Source organism: Solenopsis invicta, chromosome 16, assembly GCF_016802725.1.
Source record: "Solenopsis invicta isolate M01_SB chromosome 16, UNIL_Sinv_3.0, whole genome shotgun sequence".
In the NCBI taxonomy this organism is placed as follows: domain Eukaryota; kingdom Metazoa; phylum Arthropoda; class Insecta; order Hymenoptera; family Formicidae; genus Solenopsis; species Solenopsis invicta.
In genome coordinates, this window is record NC_052679.1 from 3,369,824 (window position 1) to 3,391,463 (window position 21,640).

The following is a 21,640-nucleotide window of genomic DNA, read 5'->3' on the forward strand; positions in this document are numbered from 1 at the left end:
AAAGTTTCCAAGATATAGCGCATGTACGCTATTGTCGTATCAACCATTTTGTTGCGTAGACGTTATCACATGCCCACACACCAGAAGGTTGGTTATCGTTCACGTGATATGACGAGCTTGTAAAACTCTATGAGATTAGCGTCGAGTCCCGCCGGGCGGCGGTCCGTAAACAACAACGGCGACGTTTTTACGCGCGACGCATTCCCAGCCAAGTTGCAGAAAACCGGCGCCTGCCTCTGCATTTGCACACACACGGTAGATGTTCGCGCGCGACGTCAGGGCAGCGCGAAATTCAGCAATCAGGAGCGACGAATTGCCGTCATCATCCGACTGGAACCGGTTCCAGTTGCCTGACGATGATTCACGGTTTCAAAACGATTGTTAGATCCGTCACCTCGTTCACCTTGTTGACGCTGACAAGACATCTTTCGGCGACAACAACGCAATTATCACGTGGAAGTTACGAGCTGCAGGGCCGTAATCGTGATACGACGACCTCGCCGGCGCTGCTCGCGCTCATTGGCCTCCGCGGTCTGGAAAGCAATGTCGAATGTGTTCTCAATCATGTTTAATTCCGCTCCTCGTTAATCGAGCATGAAAAGAAGAAGTTTGCACTTGATCCTACGAGATATCTCGGCAATTAGTGAATCACGCAATGCACATTTACGGAAGATTCCACGTTCGTTGATGTAAATTTCGATGTTATTAGTGTTTAACAATGTGTAACTAGAAATTTTCCAAGAATTGAAATTATCCAGGCAGTAATAACGATTTATACCGTTTTTAGCATAGGAAAATGTATTACTTTTGTCTATTTTCAGGACGACATTTAAATATCATCGCGTCATGCGTATACTTTTTGTTTATTTTCGAAGATTTGGATGATTTTGAGAAGCTGACTGATTTTAATTAATACATTCCATCCGACTGTTTCGTGGCTCACGTCGATTCGCGGTCGCACAAGGATGCGAGAGGCTCCTTAAAGAATAGCCCTCCGTCAGTATCCAAAGTACGAAACGGCGGATTCCTGTCGCCGGGCTGTTGGAATCTCGAAAATATTTTTCGGTCTTAGCGCGCGAGCAACAGGTGCAGCCGCTCCTACGGTCCATTAAGGTGTTTACACGGGAGACAAGAACTTTGAACCGTCCGGTTTAATCTCTTAAGCGCTTCCCAGACCGCCGCGCCGCGCCGCGCCGCTCGCGCGAGAGGAAGAAGGAAAGGAATCCGTGGTCCTCGCTCGTCGTTTCCCTTGCTCTCGTTCCCTTCCCTGCTCTCCCCCCTTCCCTCGTCACTATCCTGAAGAATATTTATGAATTACCTCGGCTCCGACAATGTGCTCGGGCACTTATCCGGATACCGATTCGTGGTTTCAACACCATGGGGAGTTTACGGTTCGCTTGGCCTTTCGTGGAATTCGGAAAACACGAATCACGATGTCCCATTAATATTGCGTTTTCTGAAGGGAACACTCGGTCGCGGGACCGATCGTCGAAATCCTTTTCGGCGTCTATACCGGTCACTTTCCATGCCCGTTTAAATATAGAAAGATTTGAAGAACGGATGAGAGAGAGAGAGAGAGAGAGAAAGAGAGACCTTCGCATCTCTCTTGGTGGTCGCCACCGCGTCTGTCGATATATCTCCACCGATCTTAATCGGATATTTAAATATTCGCAGTACCGCTAAATTTAAATTCAGTTTGCCCATTAATGCTCTACCGCGGCGACTTTCAAAGAATTCCTTCTCCTTTTTTGCTTGAGATACCAGGGTTATTTATTAATGGCGTAATGCGATGTAGCATGACACATTATTGGATTATTTTCTTTCTTCGGCAATGATATCTTCACGTATATCTTGTATATTTACATACATCAGTTGTATATTCACTCATATCGTCGATTTTCGACTTTACATATCAACGTTTATCACGAATTTCATTTCTGTCCTTTTATTTCTTCGCTTATTAAGGTTTATAGATATTTTTCGTTGATTATTACATTTTATCTTGTTAGCATTATGAATAACGTATATCGAAATAATTCATTTTTGTTCCAATAATAATTTAGAAATTATTGAAACAAATGATTCATTTTTGGAATTATGTTTTGGTACAATATTTAATCTTGTGGATTGTGTACGTGTGTGTGTGTATGTGTGCTATCGTCGTCAAACAGACGATTTATCAACTATTATGCTCTCGAGTATCATAATATTATCTTACTAGATCAGATTGTCTATTCAGTGACGCAGCAGTCTAACGACGTAGAATTGTTCATTGTAAATTCCATCGGCATTATCTTTCATAACTAGTCTACTTTCCGTTGTGTTTGGGTAAGGCGAGTAATCAAAAAGATGGACGTATAGCGGTCAGTTATCGATCACGCGACACGTGCCAGCGTCTAGACAGATTGACATGGTAACCTATCGGTCAGCCAATAATAGCGAAACCTTAGCGGCCGGTCTTACGCATTGTGGAACAAGTCAAGTGTGTCAACAAATCCTATTTGATGCGCCGCATTCACCCAGACGATTCCCAATTTCCGGTATATGTATACATCTCGACGCGTTAATGTCGCCGCGCTAAAGTTTTCCGCTTAAAATGCCGGAATCGCCTGGATCAGTGGAGCGCTTGGAATTAAAGAGATTCAACGATGTGCCATTGATCCAAAGCTGACCGATATGGCTATTGTTGCCTTATCGCTAGTTTATTATTAGCCATGTAAATAATTACACATTTGTTTACGATCATTAACCAAACAATCATATATTTAGCAATATATACATAATGTATACATGTATTTAATTATTTATATATCAATAGTTGCTTTTGTTTAATTTTTCTATCGAAGATTTATGATGAGCGAGTGTAGCTCTTTCTTTCCAAAATCTCTAAACGATTTCAACATTGCCCAAACGATTGTCGTGAAAACAAAAACCTGAGACGCGCTACAAAGCAGCTGCGGTTTCTCCGGTAAATGTAACATCAGTCAGCCTTCGAAATATCGCAACGCAAGAACACAGCCGTCACGTCGACGAAACTGCGCGAGAGACTTTAATGGCGCTAAGAAGCCGACGTCTCTGTGTATTCTCCGCGTACTCTCATCCGGCTTCGAAATCGTGCGGTTTCGTTAACGGGCGACAGTCATCCGTCATGCGGATTCGGTTCGTCGTCCAATTAACCTCCGGTATACGAACGACTTTGTTTTATCTCCTCGCGTACGGGGCTTCGCTCGCTCGTTCGTTCGTTCGTTTGCTCGCTCGCTCGCTCGTTCGTTCGTTCGTTCGTTCGCTCGCTCGCTCGCTCTATCCCTCTCGCTCTCTGTCTTTGCGAGTGCAACGTTGAAACTCGGACGCCTCCGCGCCACGATTCATTCATCATCCCCTTCACGGCGAAATCCACATAACTGGAACACCTTTCATCCATCACGCGTTCGCTGGCGCGACCCGCTGCCGGAGCTCCCGAACGACTTCATCCGGTTCAAAACTGCCATCACCGCGCGCCGCGATCTACGGCCCCCGAGTCGGTAATTTCGTCATAATCATCGTTATTAACATCACGCCGCGTTCGTTGACGAACCTCCGCGATTATCTCGGGTATCATCGCGCGGATCCGTTTGTCGGCACCAAGTGTCGAGGTGTTCGACGCTCTCCCTCTTCCCACTTGCGCTCGTTTTGCGAACGGCGGCGCTTCTCTCATTTCCGTCGTAACAATTACTTAGGAATGAAGTCCGAAAGAGCGAGGAGGCGAGGAGGAGATTAAAGAAGTCCGCGGAGAGGAATCCTCCTCGCTCGGGCAAGCGGCTAAGTACCCGGTAATTTATCGCTCCTTGCACGCGTATCGCGCGGCGCTATTAATCCTGCGCGAGCGTGAATATTAATCCGACAAAAACAAATCTCCGACGAGCGCTCTCCTAGGAAATGGTTTTCATGTAAGAACTTTCTACCCTCGAGTGACGCGCGTCTCTTAAAGATCACCGGAATTTCTCCAGACACGGCAAGAAATTTGAGTGGCGAATCACCTCTCTCGTATTTGTACGTCGTCATTCTTCGCGTATCGACGACGAAAGTTTGTTGCCAAATTTTCGCGCACGGAACGAGAGAGAGAGAGAAAGAGAGAGTACCTAGCGTAATAAGCGACGGATTTCATTTCGAGATTATATTGCGCCCAGACGCGATTTAGCTCTCTCTCTCTCTCTCTCTCTCTCTCTCTCTCTCTCTCTCTTTCTACAGCGTATCCTCGCGCATCCTCGCGGCTAATAAACATCCGACCGCGAGCTCTCGGCGCTCCGCGAAATTTCGTTCACGAATATGAAGCGGCCGAATCAATTCCGGTGCGCCGTCGCAGCCGCCGGCGCCGAGATAAAATCCTCATCTTCCACGAACCGCCGTAAAGCCGTTTATTGCGCGCCGCTGCGCCTTATTATCCGCGCGGCGCGGCGCGGCGTCGCGTTGCGCCGCACACCGAAATACATCTCTCGGTCCTGCATCTCTCATCCGCGGACTTATGCATTGCTCTCGCACCTTGCAACGAGGTCACGGACAGTTTCGGACCGGTTGGACCGACAGATCCGAGGAACGTAGAAAGCTATGAGTTGAGGAAGGCATGGGATAGAAAAACGTAGAGAAAAACGTGGCATAGAAAAAATTCTTCCATTTAATTGTGAACTAATTTTACAAGTTTGACTCGTGCAATTGTACTTATAATGAAGCACAACCAAGTGTGTCGTTCTTTCGATTTTAATTAGCTCTTAATATTAAAGTATAAAAATAAAGATATAATAGACGTATTTTTTATTAATGCGTTCTCACATGTTGAAAGGATAAAATACCTCTTGAAAAAATTGGTTATTTTCTTTCGAAGCAAACATCGAAAAGATAAAGAAAGCTTGTTAAATAAAAATTGAATAATTTTTCTAAAGTACTTTATAATAATGATAAATTTTTTTTTATTTGAAAAAAAATTATTGTTATTATATAGTGCTCCTAAAAGCATTCAATTTTTATTAAAAATTTGTTTCTGTTTTTTATAATTTTGACGATATTTGTTTAAAAAAAAAATAAACGTATGACAGCGTATTAAAAAATTGGTCTCTTATTTTTGACTATATTTTGTCTTTAACATATCCAAAACTTATTAAAATCGAAAGAAGGACACTTGGCTATGTTTCATTGTTCGGGAATGTATTGGAACAAAATTACTTTATAATATCATTATTAGAAATATATCTTACATAAATGGATTTATTTCGTTTAGAAGACAATACTGACTGACGCTCCAATAAACGCCTATAACTAATGTATAGCGTAAACTCACACACATGGGATTTAAACGTCAATTTCACAATGACACTTCCCCATCTCTCTGTATCACGAGGCGAGTCCTACTTTACGCGTCGCGGCGCCCGATTTCCGAGATCAACTCAGCTCGCGAAACTTGGAAGGAAGGGCCCCCGGCGGCACCGACTGCATTCGCGAGCACATCCAAGTTTTACACGTGTCTCGCGTTAGTCCTAAGACGTTTATCTTCCAGACCACCGTAAGCCCTCCTCTCTCGCCGTATCCAACAAAAGCCATTGTTCCGTCGAAGCGCGCTGCGGCCCGAATAATTGCCTTATCGACGCGGCGCAACTTTCCTTGAATTATGTTACTTGTTGCACCAGGCGTTTCTGCCGCTGCTGCTGCTGCTGCTGCTGCTGCAGGCTCTTCGCTCGCGGCGACGCGGTTACGACGCGGCTCCGTCGCAGTTCGTTCAGCGTGAAAGTGCGCGGAATATGGGGACGCGATACGTTTCTCATATTTCAAGCCGTCTTCCGTTCGTCGACGGCCCGCGAGAGGCACTCGCGCCTGAAATAGTCCGTCGCAGAAAACTAGAAAATAGGATTTCACGCAACGGAAGAGCAACCTCTCTGAGAGTTTCTCGCGCGAGGATAGTTCTGAATTAGGTTGTATGAGGTTTCGTCACGGCGAGAGCAGGGAAAGAGAGACAGAAAGAGCGAGAGAGAGAGAGAGAGAGAGACACGACTCGCCCAGTTACGGTTTGAATGGGTTTAATCCGCGAGGCGCCGCGGAACGTTCGCCGAATTCGTAATAATCCGAAAGGGAAGATCTCATTTCTTCTTAAGCTATTATTCCGTCGAAAGATTTAACGCAGTTGAAATATATACGCAGCGTCTATAAATTACACCGACAATGGCCGGTATTTCTCTCACTGATTGTAAATTGGTGAGTGCCAATGTGCCCCACTTTCGCACCTTCGAGACTTTGATTATTCATGAACCTACGAGTCGACTATAAGTATCGTTCTAAATATTTTAATGCGTCCGTTCACGCTGGCGGAAGTTGAGAATTAAGATTTAGCTTGACCGTTTCGCATTCAGTCGGGGCCATTTGCGGACCTTTTATCGCCACCGCGTAGGAGTGCACGCGGAAGTGCACAAAGCGTTTCACATGCATTAAGCTTTCGCTCGTGTTCGCCGGGGCACCGAACTTAACACCGGCGATAACTCGTCACGAATACCTTTAGCCTTTCTTTCTATTTTTTTTGTTCGACATATTGATACCACTCTCGACGCGACTCTCTCACGCACGCACACGCGCGCGTATGTGTGTCGAGGGAATACGTCCACTTTCGCGTTTTAAACGCATATGTCACGGACGAAGACCCCGCGCACACGGGTGTCACTGAAAATTCCCCTCGGGACGGCGGAGTGCAGAAAGCTAGAAATTAGAATTCGCGCAGTGATATCCATGTGGGGTGCAGGAGCGCGATAGGTCTCTCATATTTCAACCCCCCTCCCCCCGGCGACGCTCGCTCGCCTCCGCTCGTACCTTCCGCCCGTGTACGACGCTGCGACCCACGGAAAACCAGTTACTAGAAAATAGGATTCGAATGGGGCGACGTAATAGCTGCTTCTCCAGCTTAGCGACATGTGGCGAATCTTTTCAATTTCCGAACGCATTGTGTGTACGTAGAAAGCCATTTTCTGGAATCTCCTGTGAGATTATTGAACCGTCCAATAAAGCCGCGGGACTGTTCTACTGACGTTAATCTGATAAACTGTCGCGGCAATTGTAGGTGGGCGATGCGATTTTGCGCAAGATTTATTACACCGTGGTTCATTTTACGCGAAATGTTTATACTGCCGCGACTTTAAGTTTAATAAAATGAATGCGACTAAGGAAACTTATCATATAATTATATCATGACTCGTCTGTAATTTTTTTTTTTTTTTTTTAATCTGCTCTCCATCATATTAAGTATTTCTAAAGTTGACTACAACTGTCATTAAGAAACATTTGAAAGAGGCACGTAACCGCAACTTGTATAACACACATCTAAATTTTAAATCATAAATTGTTGTTCCAGGCGACGAAAGGCAGAGATCTGTCTTGTAGAGTACGTTGGCAAGTTCGGAAGTTAAGAGAGGCCGACTTTTAATCACACACAGACCGAAGAGCGTGGTAAACACAGGAGGCAAATTCCGTTCACCGAGCTATTTCTGAGAATTCGTCGTCTTGTCGGTACGTGTACATCCAGGTTGAGCAACACTGCGTGCATTGGGGGGCACGTGGGTGCAGGGGCGAAAAGAGGTGCGATAGGGCGGGCGTGTAGAAGAATAAGAGAGAAAGCCGCGCGCGAGAGAGTAACGGACTCGGCGAGTGTAACTTATCTGCGACATGCAGGCGGCACGCGTGCGTTTACTCGTGTAAATCGTCTAGTTTACCTTTTCCTCGGTCGCGCTCTGTCTTCTTTCTCCCTGTGACTAATACCCAACGGAAAGGGGACGCGTAAACAGTGTTACGTGACACGAGCGCAGCGTGCACGAAATTGTGGTGGAGACGGTAAAGACAATCCCCCTCTCCCCCTCGGTTTTCTTTCACAATTGGATCAGTTTTGCAGAAAGAATGTCACTCCGAGATCATTACTTTTTCTAGGGAAATTAAAAAAAAAACAAAGATTATTTAAAAGCTCAATATTTTAAAACGTTTCAGCCGGAAATAGTGCAATTTTTTTTTTTTTTTTAGAAATAAACGTGTCTGCATAAAAATCCAACTGTGAAAGACCACTCCCTAAAGAGAACGTGATTTAATCAACGATTATTTATACTTCGTAATTTATTCATTATTCTCGTTGTGATTTATCTCGAAAATATTTTGCCCATCCGCGTTTGAAATGTGCCGTACGAATGAATGATGAAACGAAAAAATAACGCGTAATAACGATAATTCAATCCCTTTCGTTTGATCTTGTAAATATTTTTCCCGGGAATAAACGCGAAGATAAAAATCAAGGTAAAATAATTAATTGCACTGGACAAGTGCGGTCTCTTCTGTTACGTTCGCTCTACTAACGTATAATGCAATCCCGTTTAGTTGTGATTAACGTTTTAATTGCGCGACGATCGGCGCGCATTTAATGCGCAAAACGGAATACGATGAAATCGCGGCACATAATTTTGCTATATATCCACCTTGTTTACGCTGAACGTTATTGGTTGCATATATCCGGTCCGGAACTATATGTTCTATCGACGAAAAGTGACGGGTATTTCCTCGTGGAGGAAATAGCGAGGATGTCCGCGGCGAAATTTTATGACGACGATTAAATTATGCAAACAGACCAATATTTGTCGTACCACATCGATTTGCTGTTTTACGCGTTATCGATATCAAATAATGGAATTCCGCAGCCGGGCCGCTTTCTTCGCAAACATTTATTTCGTCTCATTAACATACTCGTATTATTTAGTAATTTATTAGCGCGGGCAAAATTCTAAACAATAACGCCCCCAAGCACACGATTCTGGCTTAATCAAATTCGCAGGGTTCGTGGATATCGATCACGGAACTTTTATTCTTGGGACATTTGAAATTCTAATTTGCGAATAAAACTATATACGGTAATCAGATTATCCTACTTTTCGTGTTGAATATTTTTACTTTCTTGCCCAAAACGACAAGATTGAATGTTAGAGTCTGGGGCAATAAAGAATGGGCAATAATTCATATATAACTCTCCTATCGCATGCTATATTATTACATAAAATTATTGTGTAAGTTCAGAATCAACGATTCTGAGAGAGACAAGATCAGGAAGAAGAAAAGGAAAAACGTAAAATAACTTGTAGAATTTTTTTTATTATTATTAGATACATTTCTCTCTTGTACGAAGAAAGATTGGAAGAGGGAAGTGCGCACGAAAACGCGAGACGCGGGGATGAGGGCAATCCTCAAATCCTGTACCTCTTGAGCAAACCCGATAACGTCGATTCCCCTAAGTGTAAAATTAAAATCACTCGGTGCTGCAATATTGGTTCTCGCCGATAGATTCCGGAGAGACGAAAAACTCATAATTCTTACGGAAACGAGAAATGAAATAGAGAACGTGGAAGAATTACTGGGACAACATCGCTCCCACAAAAAAAAAGATAACGAAAATATGAGAAGCACGGATTGTTCCACATTCCAAGTAATTTATTTCCATTAATATTATCGGCCCCTCCTCGCGTATTATTGTAGTAATATTATCGGGCGCGCGATAACGTTACCACGCGCGCGCTACATCTCCAGTCTTATCTGGTCTTCGATTAGTACCAAAACATCGCTTCTTATCGAACACGCGTAAAATAGCCAGAGTATCGCAATCGTATCGATAAAGAAAAAGCACATAAATTTGCCCTAGTGTCGTCGCCGTCCAATAATAAACAAACCGTGTACAACGTCGTAAATATGATTCTGTAAGTTGTTTATAATTACATTGATATATTTTTTGAAGATGTTTCCGTTACCAGTAAGACTCAAACTATGTAGATACGCATTAAATGCTGCGTATAATATCGGTCGAGTTTACGAGATTCTTAGAATTTCATAACGTACTTTATTCGATATCTTAAAAACGTCCGGTTTCGTCACGGTTAATAGACGATGAGGAGTCCATTCTCGATATTAACCCCGGACACACTTGGCGCTAGAGATAATGGGAATGGCTTCGCGCCGGGCTACTAACTCGAGATGAAATAATTCCACCTCCATCAGGGAATTAATCTCGGGGGGCTTAATCAGCGAGAAAGACCAAGAAAGCTGCGCTGACATTTGAGCCCGGTAAACTTATTCTACGGACGTGCCAACTTCAAAAAGGAGGTAAGGGCAACCCCGTGTAATTACCGGGACCAGGACCAGTCCTCGGAGTCCGTCCCTTGGGTCATGCCGCTCGCGAAGAAACCTCATCTGTAAGGGATGATCTTATAACCCCTTTGTTTTTCTTCCGTCCGCGACAACGATTTCCGAGTTAGTCGTTAGCGCGTGACGAAACTGACAATTTGTCAATAAACGCACGAGTCGCGTTTAAATCTCGTACTTTGTACGAAAAAAAAAAGAATTGGATGAATTATGAAGGAGACAGTGAGATAAAAAATTCCGGTAAGAGCCGACACAAGTTCTTAGTGTGTAACAATACAATTATTTATTAATTAGTAACAATTCTTCGAGATTTGATTGCGTCTTGAGAGCCTTAATTTATTTTAATTACGGAAAAGATATTTTTATCTATTTTAATTCGCTTTTATATTCTCTCGGTATATAATTCTTACATATTAAATTATTTTGTCTATTTTTATTTTTATTGTCACACCTATCTATTTTTACACTCAAGGTTCGACATTGAATAATTCCACAGACAAGATAGACGCGTAAAAAAAAAGAATAGATCGAACAGATTGAAAAGAGAATAGATGGAAGGATGATGAGACGTGTATCATTTCAGTTTGCGAAAAAATCTTTATCCGCTCGGCTTTACACGTTGCATTAACGCCGCGAGAAAAATAGAGGCGCAAATGCCGCAACCCGAGAAGACTCTCTCGGCAAGGAGAGACGTCGATCATCAAGATTACCACGGCGCCGCCGTCTGCAGCGGGCAATGTTTATTTCGTCGTAAACGCTGGGCGGATTACATCGGCGCGGTAATGATCGTGTTTTATTCGAGACGCTATTGCATCGCGCCTGCCGCGCGCGACCGGGGAGCATAAATCTCCTCCCCTCGCGCGCAGTTTCTCCGTCCGCGAGAATTTTCCTAGTCATCGAGAGTGCTTGTAATAGACGAGCGGCATGTAACAGTCTGGAAAATACTTTATACGGAAGATTTTCTTGATTGAAAGCCGGCAGACGCGGCGACGGATACGCATTACGTCTCGTTTACGTGCATCACGTAACAGGTTGCTAATTTACACGTTTATCCGCGCGGAAGGCTGGGCGTGACACCAAGTGTGTTTTACTAACGAATAGCCGAGGCTCACCCTTTTAATCATTTTTTTTTAAAGCTAAATTGCAATGATTAAATGCACAGATGTAATCGAGAGCAAAAATCGCGTCACGATTTTTGCGCTCCTCCATGCTTTAATAAGAAAAAAAAAGAAAAGGGAAAGATCATGTGGGAATTGCGACGGAGTTGCGCAAATCGCTCGGAGAAGTTTCGTACAAGCTACTTTACGTTAGAACGAATTCGTCGCTATTTCAGGAAGAACTGGCTAGCGCAACTTGTCGAGTTAAAAAAAAAAAAAGCCTTGACACGCGATGCGTGTCATTCAGACAGCGGCCACGTACTCGTTTCCATTGAGAGAGCTGTTGCGCAGATAGTTGACCTTATTTTGCCTGCTGTGCGTGCATTATCTTCAGGAAGTAAACTATACGCCAATGCCTGACATATGGGCATCATAAGCGAACTATTTTCCATTGTGCGATTAAAAGTGCACTCGAAGCAAAATGTAATGGAATTTCATCATATGCGTGCGCGATGCGACGTTCGACAATTATTTCACCGGACCCGAAATAAATGTAACCTGGGGAACGAATTATTTTCGTTATAGTACTAACAATAATAATGACTTGACCCAAAATATATATGATAATAATAATAATGAAGCCTAGATGATAGTTACTAGTATTATTTTAAATGTTGGGATAATGTAATCGAAACTAGTAATTAGTTACCAAACAGTTGATTATTATTATTACAGTATGACTGTACCATGCTGTGTGTGTTATTATACTATGCTAACATTATTTGATTATATATATATATATAATATTGCACCTAAATATATTTATTAATTATTAGCAGATTTTTTCAGTGCATAAGTTACCTTATCACGATTCTCAATACTGTCTTATAATAGATTTTCTCTTTTTGCGATTTAATCTAAACGAATGTAAATATATTGCCATTTCAACGCTCCATAAACTGTTTAGCAATGTCTCTTTTTATCGAAATAAATGTTATGTTGAAAATCTAATAATTAATTACAATAACGTAACGACTGCAAACAAGTCACTGCCGTTTAATTGCAATTCTCAACATTTTAATGCACTGTCTTCTTTTTTTGTAAATTAACTTGAACGATTTTAAATATATTGTCGCATCTTCGAGGCTTCGCGAAAAAGTTTAGCGATATTTCTCTCCATCTCGCGCGCGCATACGCATAGATCTCACGATGCGCAGCAAAAGCGCAATGAAAACGTCAATCGAACGGACCGTCGAGAGTCCGAATCGCAATGGAAAACAAAAAATGGAATACAGATCGTTTGCGGACCCGTGTACCGCCACGTGGCCGTAGGCCATTGGAACACGGCGGTGCGCCATATGACGAAATCATTTTCTCGTTTCGATGTTCCGTGCACGTGTTGCGGTCCGCCGAGTCGAAGCGTCAGCACCGAGGTCGGCGTCAGGGAGCTCGGATACATTTTCCCAAAACGCGCAAGGATGCGCACCGCGATGCGACGTGACGGAGTCCGCGGAGACGAGCGCGAACGGGGACAAGATGCACGCGACGTGTGTGCAATGGTAAAAGCGACCCGTGCGTGCTTCCATCCGGCTTTTCATTCACCGCTATAAATACGAGTGAACGTGTATATCGCGTTCTGAATGACGCTCGCGATCCATCTTTTCTCTTTCCCGTATCCCTCTTTCATTTCGGTTGAGCAACGAAGTTACGTGCACTCGAGAATGCGGATTATTTCGATACGCGCGGACATAACACGCGGAGATTACGGAGGTCCGCCGCAAATCCAGCGAGACCTCGAAGTCGCGGGAGCGCGCTAAATGCGGCGCTAAATGCGTGCCGCAGATGCGTCGGTGAAAATCGAGAAATCGTGACCGCGGTTCGCTCGAAAGAGCATCGCAAACACAATAGGATGTACGTCTTCTCTCTTTTCTAATATATTTGATGCTTGGTGTTCGGTCGAACACTTTCTCCCGAAAAGGTAAATAAACACGTGTGCGTCGCAGCCTGCTAGAAATCACAATGCAAATAACTTTGAATCCTCTTGATGGCGGAGCAATTGTCTAAACGATTGTAAAATGTCGGCGGGAGAATAAATCGCGTCCAAGAACCTCTTCTGCAGATTGCAGCTATTGTGCACCGAATGGAAAAAGTTTCTTGTACGTGGTGAAACCGCGCGGCGCGGCGCGGCGCGGCGCGGCGCGGTGCGGCGGCGGCGGCGGCGGCGGCGGTGGCGTCACGCGTGTTTACCTCGCGCAAGTAAACACGCGGCGTAAAAAGAAAGCCATTGACGTGCCTCGCGGAAAGTGGTAGGCCGCATGCTGAAACTGTTACGTGACACACTTATGTAATTACGATTAGCCGGTTATATCGCTATTGTTATTACGCCGTGAATGATGTACGGCGTACGAGGCTCGCGTCCTCGCCTCGATGTCCGTGAGGAGGCGAAATAATATTCCATCGCGCGTCGGAAAGACGAAGAAAGACTTCGCGGGCAAATGCGCGTCGCGTCAGTGTTGCACGTATCGAGACGCACGAAACGCGGCGTACACAAAGCGTGAATTTAATATTGTAGGCGCTCTATTAAATCACACTTGGTGTTAGTACGTACATGCGGCAGACATATCTCTCGCTTTATCTCCATTAACCATCAATTAAAGTTGCCGTATCTTCATTAAAAGATAATTAACCGTAGATAAAGTCAAATGGTATGCATTAATTTGAAAACATCTGATGAAAACACCTCTGAGCATCTCCGAGCGCGCAGATAAGGGAAACATTTTTGTACGGATGGAACGTTTCAGGGAAAGGTAATTCCCTCCGTGCTGCGCGCGGGTAATTCCCCGGCGGATATCTAACGATCGTCCGCATCCGCAATGCGTGCGATATCGCGGCGTCTATAAATAGTCGGACTCCGCGGAATTTCCTGCGCGTCATCGCCGTTATTTACAACGGCGTCGGTAATGAGATGCGAGAGCGGCTTTCTTCCGAGAACGGCGGCGCGCGAGATGCATCGCGATGCATCGGCGCCGATCGGGGATGGCGCGTAGGAGTGAAAAGAGAGGGTGGGGAAGCGGGAGATAGGAGGACGGCGCACTATTATTATCCGAAATGCAACACGTTCGCTCTATTATCGCGCATCCGCGTAATCGGCGTCGCGCAACGCGATAATCACTTCCGGGATAATTTATGCTTCGCGCGCGGAGACGGGGACTTTTCTTCTTCTTTTTTTTCTCTTTTTCTCCTCGCCCGCGCGAACTCGCGAGAACAACAGTCGGCGCGCGCGCGCGCGCGCGTACGAATTACGTCTCTTGCGCGGACCATAATGAAAACGTAATACAAACATACGGCTAAGTACGCGCGAAATAACTGTGTTAAACACGTGTTTTTTTCTCGAGAGTAGCGGCGACTCGGCGCGCGTAACTCACACGTTAATCCTTAATACTGCGCCGCTACGCACGGCCGTGAAACATTACGAACGGCCCGGTATAAGTGCGGGTGTATTTCTCCTCCTCCTCTTTCTTCTTCCGCGCCGCGTAAAAAATATACGTCGCGTAATCGTATTAAACAATGTGTATTAGAGACGTGGGTTTGGTAAGGAATCGCGTCTGTAACGTCTCACGACTAATATTTCGCTCGTTGCGGTACAATCACTTTAAGAATGTATTTCAATCCCTCACTCAAAGAAAAATTACATTTAAATTGATGCAATTATTGAAATCGTTTCTTTAACTCGTTTTTTTTTATTTTTTTATTTTTTTAAATTGAAGTCAAATTACCTTTGCGAACAATAAAAATTTATTTAATTTTGAAAAAGAAATTACATTATTAACCTTTTTAAAGGTAAATGAATTATTTGTTTGATTTAATTTAAATAAATAATTACTTAATTTAAAGAGAGTACTGATAGAAATATCAGAAATAATTTAGTTGTTCTGACTTTAATAAAAATATATTTTTTTTATTTAAATATAACATATGCGTTGCACAATTAAACTATTTCATAATTATACATATAAATATTATAATTTTATTTAATAACACATTTTTATATTTTTTTAATTTGTTATTAAATATTAAACTTACAAAAAATGAAGAAATATGAACTTTTTTATATAAATACTTCAAGTATTAAAGATGATTTATATAAAGTTTTATTGCGATTCTGAGTTTAATTGTTCCTTAGTAGCTTAGTAAATAAATAAATTTTGTTTATTTGCAGAACAATTAATCTCTGCATCGCAATGAAACTTTACACAAATCGTCTTGAATACTTAAAGTATCTACACGAAGAAATTCAGATTTTTATCATTATTTTTTAATTACATTTCCATTACAGCACATTTCTACTTATTAAAATAATGTTTGATTCAGGCAGAAAATAGCAGCTAAACTTTTCTTATTTTCAAATGCGATATAGGACAATTGGAAATTTTTTTTCATTATTTTGAAAAAAGACGTAATATATTCTTCAAAATAGAAACGCTCTGCTAAAAATAGAGCTTCTAAATATGCGTCTCGACGCTTTGAAAAGAATAAAAGTATGTCAGGACAGAATTAGTATTATGTAAAAAAAGACTACGTCAAAATTATTCTTCCAAACTTTAGATTCTCCAATTTTGATTTACATTTTATTCGTAGATTTTTATGTCACTCGTATTTTGATTTAAATCTAAGACGTTTTCTTCAGAAGCCCCAACAGAAATATTTGAAAGTACTGTTTAGTGGAACAGCCTGCGTTATAATACACAGGTCTTTGAATATGACGATTGATATCGACAGATAAGTACGCTCGTATAATTACGGCGTTTACATATACGAGCTCGCCGGTCTTCTCTCTCTCTCTCTTTCTCTCTCTCTCTCTCTCTCTCTCTCTCTCCCTCTCCCTCTCATGGAGAGGATTACGCAACCTTGTGCAACCCAGATCTACGTATGGTGATGCATAAAATTACGTAATTCTGCCGTTCTGGGCAACAGAGAAGATATGTTCTCGAACACGTCTCGATAACGACGACAGCGGTTGAAGCACAATCAACGGCCGTCGATTGCGGCGATTGCCAATATTGAGAATCGATAGCAGGCGATAATTGTGCCAGCTGTAACGGCGGCGTTTACATACCGCCATACACTAGTCGTGTGGCCGAGTTACACGATATTGCGTAATCGCCACGAATCCCGTTGAATGAAACTTCAGCGAGGATGCTCCCGTTCACCGGATAGCATTGCACGAGATCGTAAACGGCAAGAATCACGTAGATAGAAAATCCATATGGTTCTCTTGTGTCTACTACGATTTTATGTCAATAACGGCTCACGGTTTATACGATACCGGCGGATGTGTTACGCAACATCGCTAGGTGAGAGAGCGGTGATCTTGTGACAATACTCGCGCTCAGATTATTGGAAATACCGCGGTATAAATAATTCAAACGGAAAGAAATCGTATATCTTTGTATTAGTCTAGAAAATGAGGTTTCGCACGAGTGTGTACAAGGTCCGCGCGAAGTGACTTCGCATTTTTCATCGGAGCGTCAGTTGTTTATGTGCGACTATTGATTCGACTACGCGGCTCCGTCGTTGCGTAGTTGCGTCAATCACTGACGAACGTTGCACAATATTGCGTAAGCATCGCTCATCTTCCGGACTCCCTTAGGCGAGAAATTTCGCGCCTGCGTTTTCTATTTCCTCCTAAATATTTTCTATATTTGAATCAGTAATATCTTGATGGTTTGCAGTACTATACTTATAACTGTAATCACCAGCGACTATTCATAGTCTTTCAGTGATTCTGATTAAAAACGAAGTACTCTCACTGAGATCGAAATCAACGTATTGATCAACGTACTGAAAGACAGTGTACATATTACTGATTGATGTGATTATAAATATAGCTCTGAAAACAGACTATTTACTGTTTTTCAACGAAAAATACATTGACTCCGATTTAGCGCCAGTTGTTGCATCCCTGGATAAGTTACGTGCTAAATTATTTAATAGATAAATATCTACACATTTATTATATGTCTGTGTATAGACGTAGACATTTTTATTCTTTAGATTTGCCACATAATTTATTCGAAGGTGGAATAACAACCGGCCCTTAGAGAGAGAGAGAGAGAGAGAGAGAGAGAGAGGGGGGGATGTCACAAATATCGATATTGAGAAGCCAACATTCCGAAGATTGTTTCGACAATGCGTAACGTGGCAACAACGTAGCGGTGACATTTGCACAACGCTGCAACAATAATGCGCGCCGGCGTTCGTCATGAATTGAATTCTGCTTCTACTCTTTGTCTCTTGTCTTTTGCGCCGTCTTACGCGATTAAGCGACGACGACGACGGCCTCTTTGTTCGCGTGCACCGCACGTGTATCTCTTCTTCTCCAGCGATTCGATTTTATGAAAGGACGTGAATGCGGCCGCGGACAGTCGACGAAGCGTCGAGTGCGACTCCTCGCAGTATTGTTCACGCTGCTATCACGATACCAATAGTAATTACAGGGGATAAATAAAATAATGTCAACACCTGAGAATACACTTTTTTTTAATTAAGAGATTAGTCGACCATTTGTCTTTAATACAAATTTAATCTTCGTTTGGAATAAAACGTACAATGTTTAAATAGTCCTCAGTACATTGTTATATTATTCTAATAGAATAGAAATAATGGAGAAGCAAATCTGTTTTTCATTCTACTCTTCAAAACTACTCATGATGATGCGACGATATTAAAACAAGTAGTCACATTAATAAAAATCTTGAAACCTTTGAAGAACTAATGGTAATTTTGAAAAGTAGTGTGAGAAACAAATTTTTTCCTTCAACATCATTTCCGTAATTGAAAAATATTCTGTTGAAAGAATAGTGCAACATATAAGTGCAAAGTATAAACATTATATAAATTCCAAATAAGGATAAAATCTGAATTAAAAAACAAACGGTAGATTAATCTCTTATTATTATTATTATTATTATTATTATTATTATTATAAAAAAAAGTAACGCATTTTCTAGGTGTTTGCATTTCGCCATCCTGTATATAACGTCAGACCGACTATTCAATCGTCCTTATCTTTTGAGATATCGGAGCTATTCGCGGCACATTCCGCGTGCGTTTAAAATTCAACGAAACCATCCGCGGCATAATCGCATCCTTTAACCGTGACCGGCGCCGTTCGTAACTTGCAGCGTTGCAACGTTGATAGTTACACAATGCTGCACGTTGGCACATCCCCGCGCACACGTTCTCGCCCTTTAGCGAAACTATTTGCGGTATTAGCGCCGCCGCTGCGGGATCCTAAAGCTACGTGATACGCAGAGGTACGTCGACATTCCACGATTTCTTCCTCGCAATCGTCGACGTTGACCGCGAACACCGGCTCTTAACTCTTTTATGTTAGCGCGGAACGCAATAACTTATGGTAATTTTACGTACGAGGCATTCCACAGCGCGTACTTACTTCACGAATTCTTTGTCCAATTTACTGTGAATTTTCCCCTTAACAGATAGTAAAATTTATTGATAAATAATCGAAAATTCCACTTGGGAATTAAGCACGGATTTAAGCAGGTAATAAAATTTCATTCTCTTTATTTTTCTCGACTTGAAAAATGTTTCAATAAACTCGTTGAGACAATCGGAAAACGTTTAGTATTTACGAAAAATTGAAATAGTTTCGAATACATATTCTGAATTTTATTTTTTCCAGTCAAAATAGCGTACAAATAACTACAAAATTTTCTGCTAAATAAATAATAAATAACAAGAGGTTTAATCTACACAAAAATAGAACTGAAATGGGATCAAAGTATTTACTACTATTCGGCTCTCGAAGATCGCGAGAACGTTAGCTTCGACTTAGAAAATGACGTTCATATTGACGGTACATTAACGAAAACATTTACGCGATATGTTGCACGTTGTTGAGGTGCCGCGCTACTTTCCGACCTTTGAAAAGTTATTCCAAGTGATGGTCTCCGTCAACACCCCGCCGTCTAAAATAACAGAAAACGCGACTATGACATCCACAAAGCGTCACGGGACGTCGCGACGACCGGTTACGCGATCAATCACCCAGGTACACGTCGCTCACGATCATCTTCTTCTTCACCCTTTCTCTTCTGTCTGTGTCGGCTGAAGCCGAGGCCGATCCTCTTCTCTCGTCGATTCTCTAAATTCTAACGAATCGTTGAAAAGGTCACCGCTTACGTCGTCGTACGTCCCGCCGTTCTAGAAACCATTACGCTGGCCTGATACAATTTTCCACGGTTTATTATTAGTATCAGCCAATGTTAAATGAAAACAACGAGGAGCTCTTATTTCACGATAATCTATAACGAATTATCACGTAGTTGGTGTTCGAAAGCAAATACATAACGGAACCTAATTCGCTGTTAAACTTAAAACCCGTAGTTACGAAACATCCTGCGTACTTGCAACGACTATTGTAACTCGATTATTCCGCGTTACTTTTTTTTTTCTAGAAATATATATTCTAATATATCAGAGACCAGCCTAAAGCTTGATTAATAGTCGCCATCAATAGGTTCACGACCGGGGTGAAATCGGCGATATTTTAAAGGATTAACCGACATCTGTCATCGTCGAACTCGCGTCTGCAGGATCACCGCGACCAAGAAAACCGCGCGGGGTCTTCCGTAAAAACCTCACCTGCATTTCAATACGGCCGACGCGCGCGCGCTCGCGCTCGCTCCCATTGGCCTAACGGCGCCGTAGAATGAGGAGCGCACCTGTATACGCGAGCGGCTATTTACGCGCGAGTATACGTGCGCTCGCTCGCGAATCGGCGCGCGGGTAAAAACATGGAAGTAGGCCAGATAGTCGGCGAACCGGGGCCTCCGTCTAGATATTGCGACGCAATAATTCACCATAAACTTTCGACACACAGGGACAATTTGTGTCGAACGACCGACCGACCAACCGGCAGTATCTTCGTTGTACGCATCTTCGTCCTCTTCTTCCTCTTCCCCCGCAGCACACGACCATCTTACCTGCGTGTGTGTGTATGTATGTGTGTGCACTGTACATAACGATGCACTTACGTGCAATACGAACGACGGCTCGATGCCATCTTAGAGCGCGAACAAACGCACGCTTGAACGGAACTTTCGTCCGGGAGAGAGGCAGACGCTCCTTTCGACGCTCAAAGAAAGAACCGGCTCAACTATGTCGTAGCGACATCGCCGTCTCTTGTCTACGATAGCGACGCTGGACTTTATGCCGGAACTACCCTGTTGCACAAATGGGGAATTTCAGTTGCCGCAACGACGAAGTTATGTTAATGCGACGCGCACATGTTGCAGCACTGAGAAGTATGCATGAACTTCGCTGTTGCAGCAATTTCGATTGCTGTTACTGGAATAGCGAAAATCTCTAACACTGAACTTAGTTTGACGTAACTCGCTGTTGCGATAGAACGGAGTTTGAATTTGCCGATCGCTAATATTGCGCGGTCAGTAATTGTCATTGGTGCAACGTATTATTTTCCTGCGTAAACGACAATGCATCAATGCATACAAATGGTATAACAATACTGTCCACGATATGATCGAAATTATTAAATTAATGTACTTGGAGAGACAAGTCGGTTTAACATTCATCCAGTTTTTGCATCCATCGCGAGGCAACGATCTTCAGATACATCCAGTCGTCTAATCGATCTAATTATATTTGAACAACATTTTGATTTCTTCAAAATCAGTAGCAAAAATTATGAAAAAAATCCGATACCATCTTTATATTATTAGGAACAATAATAAATAGAGAAATAAGTTTTTTTTTAATAGAATTAATTTGGGATTGCAAGGATTAATATCGCTCTTTGAATGTGCTGTTAGGAAGAATCATAAAAAATCCTGAAGATATATTTATTTTTTACTCAGGCACATACACTCACACAGACAATTTCTTCAGATTTTAGCCGCAATTTTTTTTTACTCTATTTCAAATTTAATTTAATAAATTTTTAGTAGAAAGTATCATCAAAAATTCTGTAAATTTAATTGGAAATTTTAATATGTAACAGTATTTATAAAATAAACAATCATAGCTTTCTCTTCCGGCTGCATCGGAGGATCGATAACAGCACGCTTGAAGAAAAATCGCGCGGGGGATGATTCGGAAAAAAAAAATTGCGCCATCATTGTCGCACACTGCCTTCAACCCTTCGCTCTGTTCCTCGTATGCATCTACGTATGTAACCACGTGCGGCGCAGTAGTAGGCACCTAGTTTACGTAACACCGTAGGTACATCGTTCCATCGTGTGTACGTGCATACACATATACACGGCCATCTCCCTCTCTTTCTCTCTCTCTCTCTCTCTCTGTCTGTCTCTTTCTCTTTCCATGCG

At 42.5% G+C, this 21,640-nt stretch overlaps 1 protein-coding gene across 2 annotated transcripts in view; it reads left to right on the forward strand.

Annotated features, from left to right (window-relative positions):
• The window catches only part of LOC105202789 (3-phosphoinositide-dependent protein kinase 1), a 353,542-nt gene that overhangs the window by 223,454 nt on the left and 108,448 nt on the right, over positions 1 to 21,640 (forward strand). The window contains exon 3 of one of the 2 annotated variants that reach the window (XM_039458957.1): positions 7,364 to 7,518. The gene's annotated coding sequence lies outside the window, so the exon portion shown is untranslated. Of the gene's footprint in view, positions 1 to 7,345; positions 7,519 to 21,640 lie in introns of those variants that run through there. The other variant, XM_011171470.3, reaches the window with a different exon arrangement.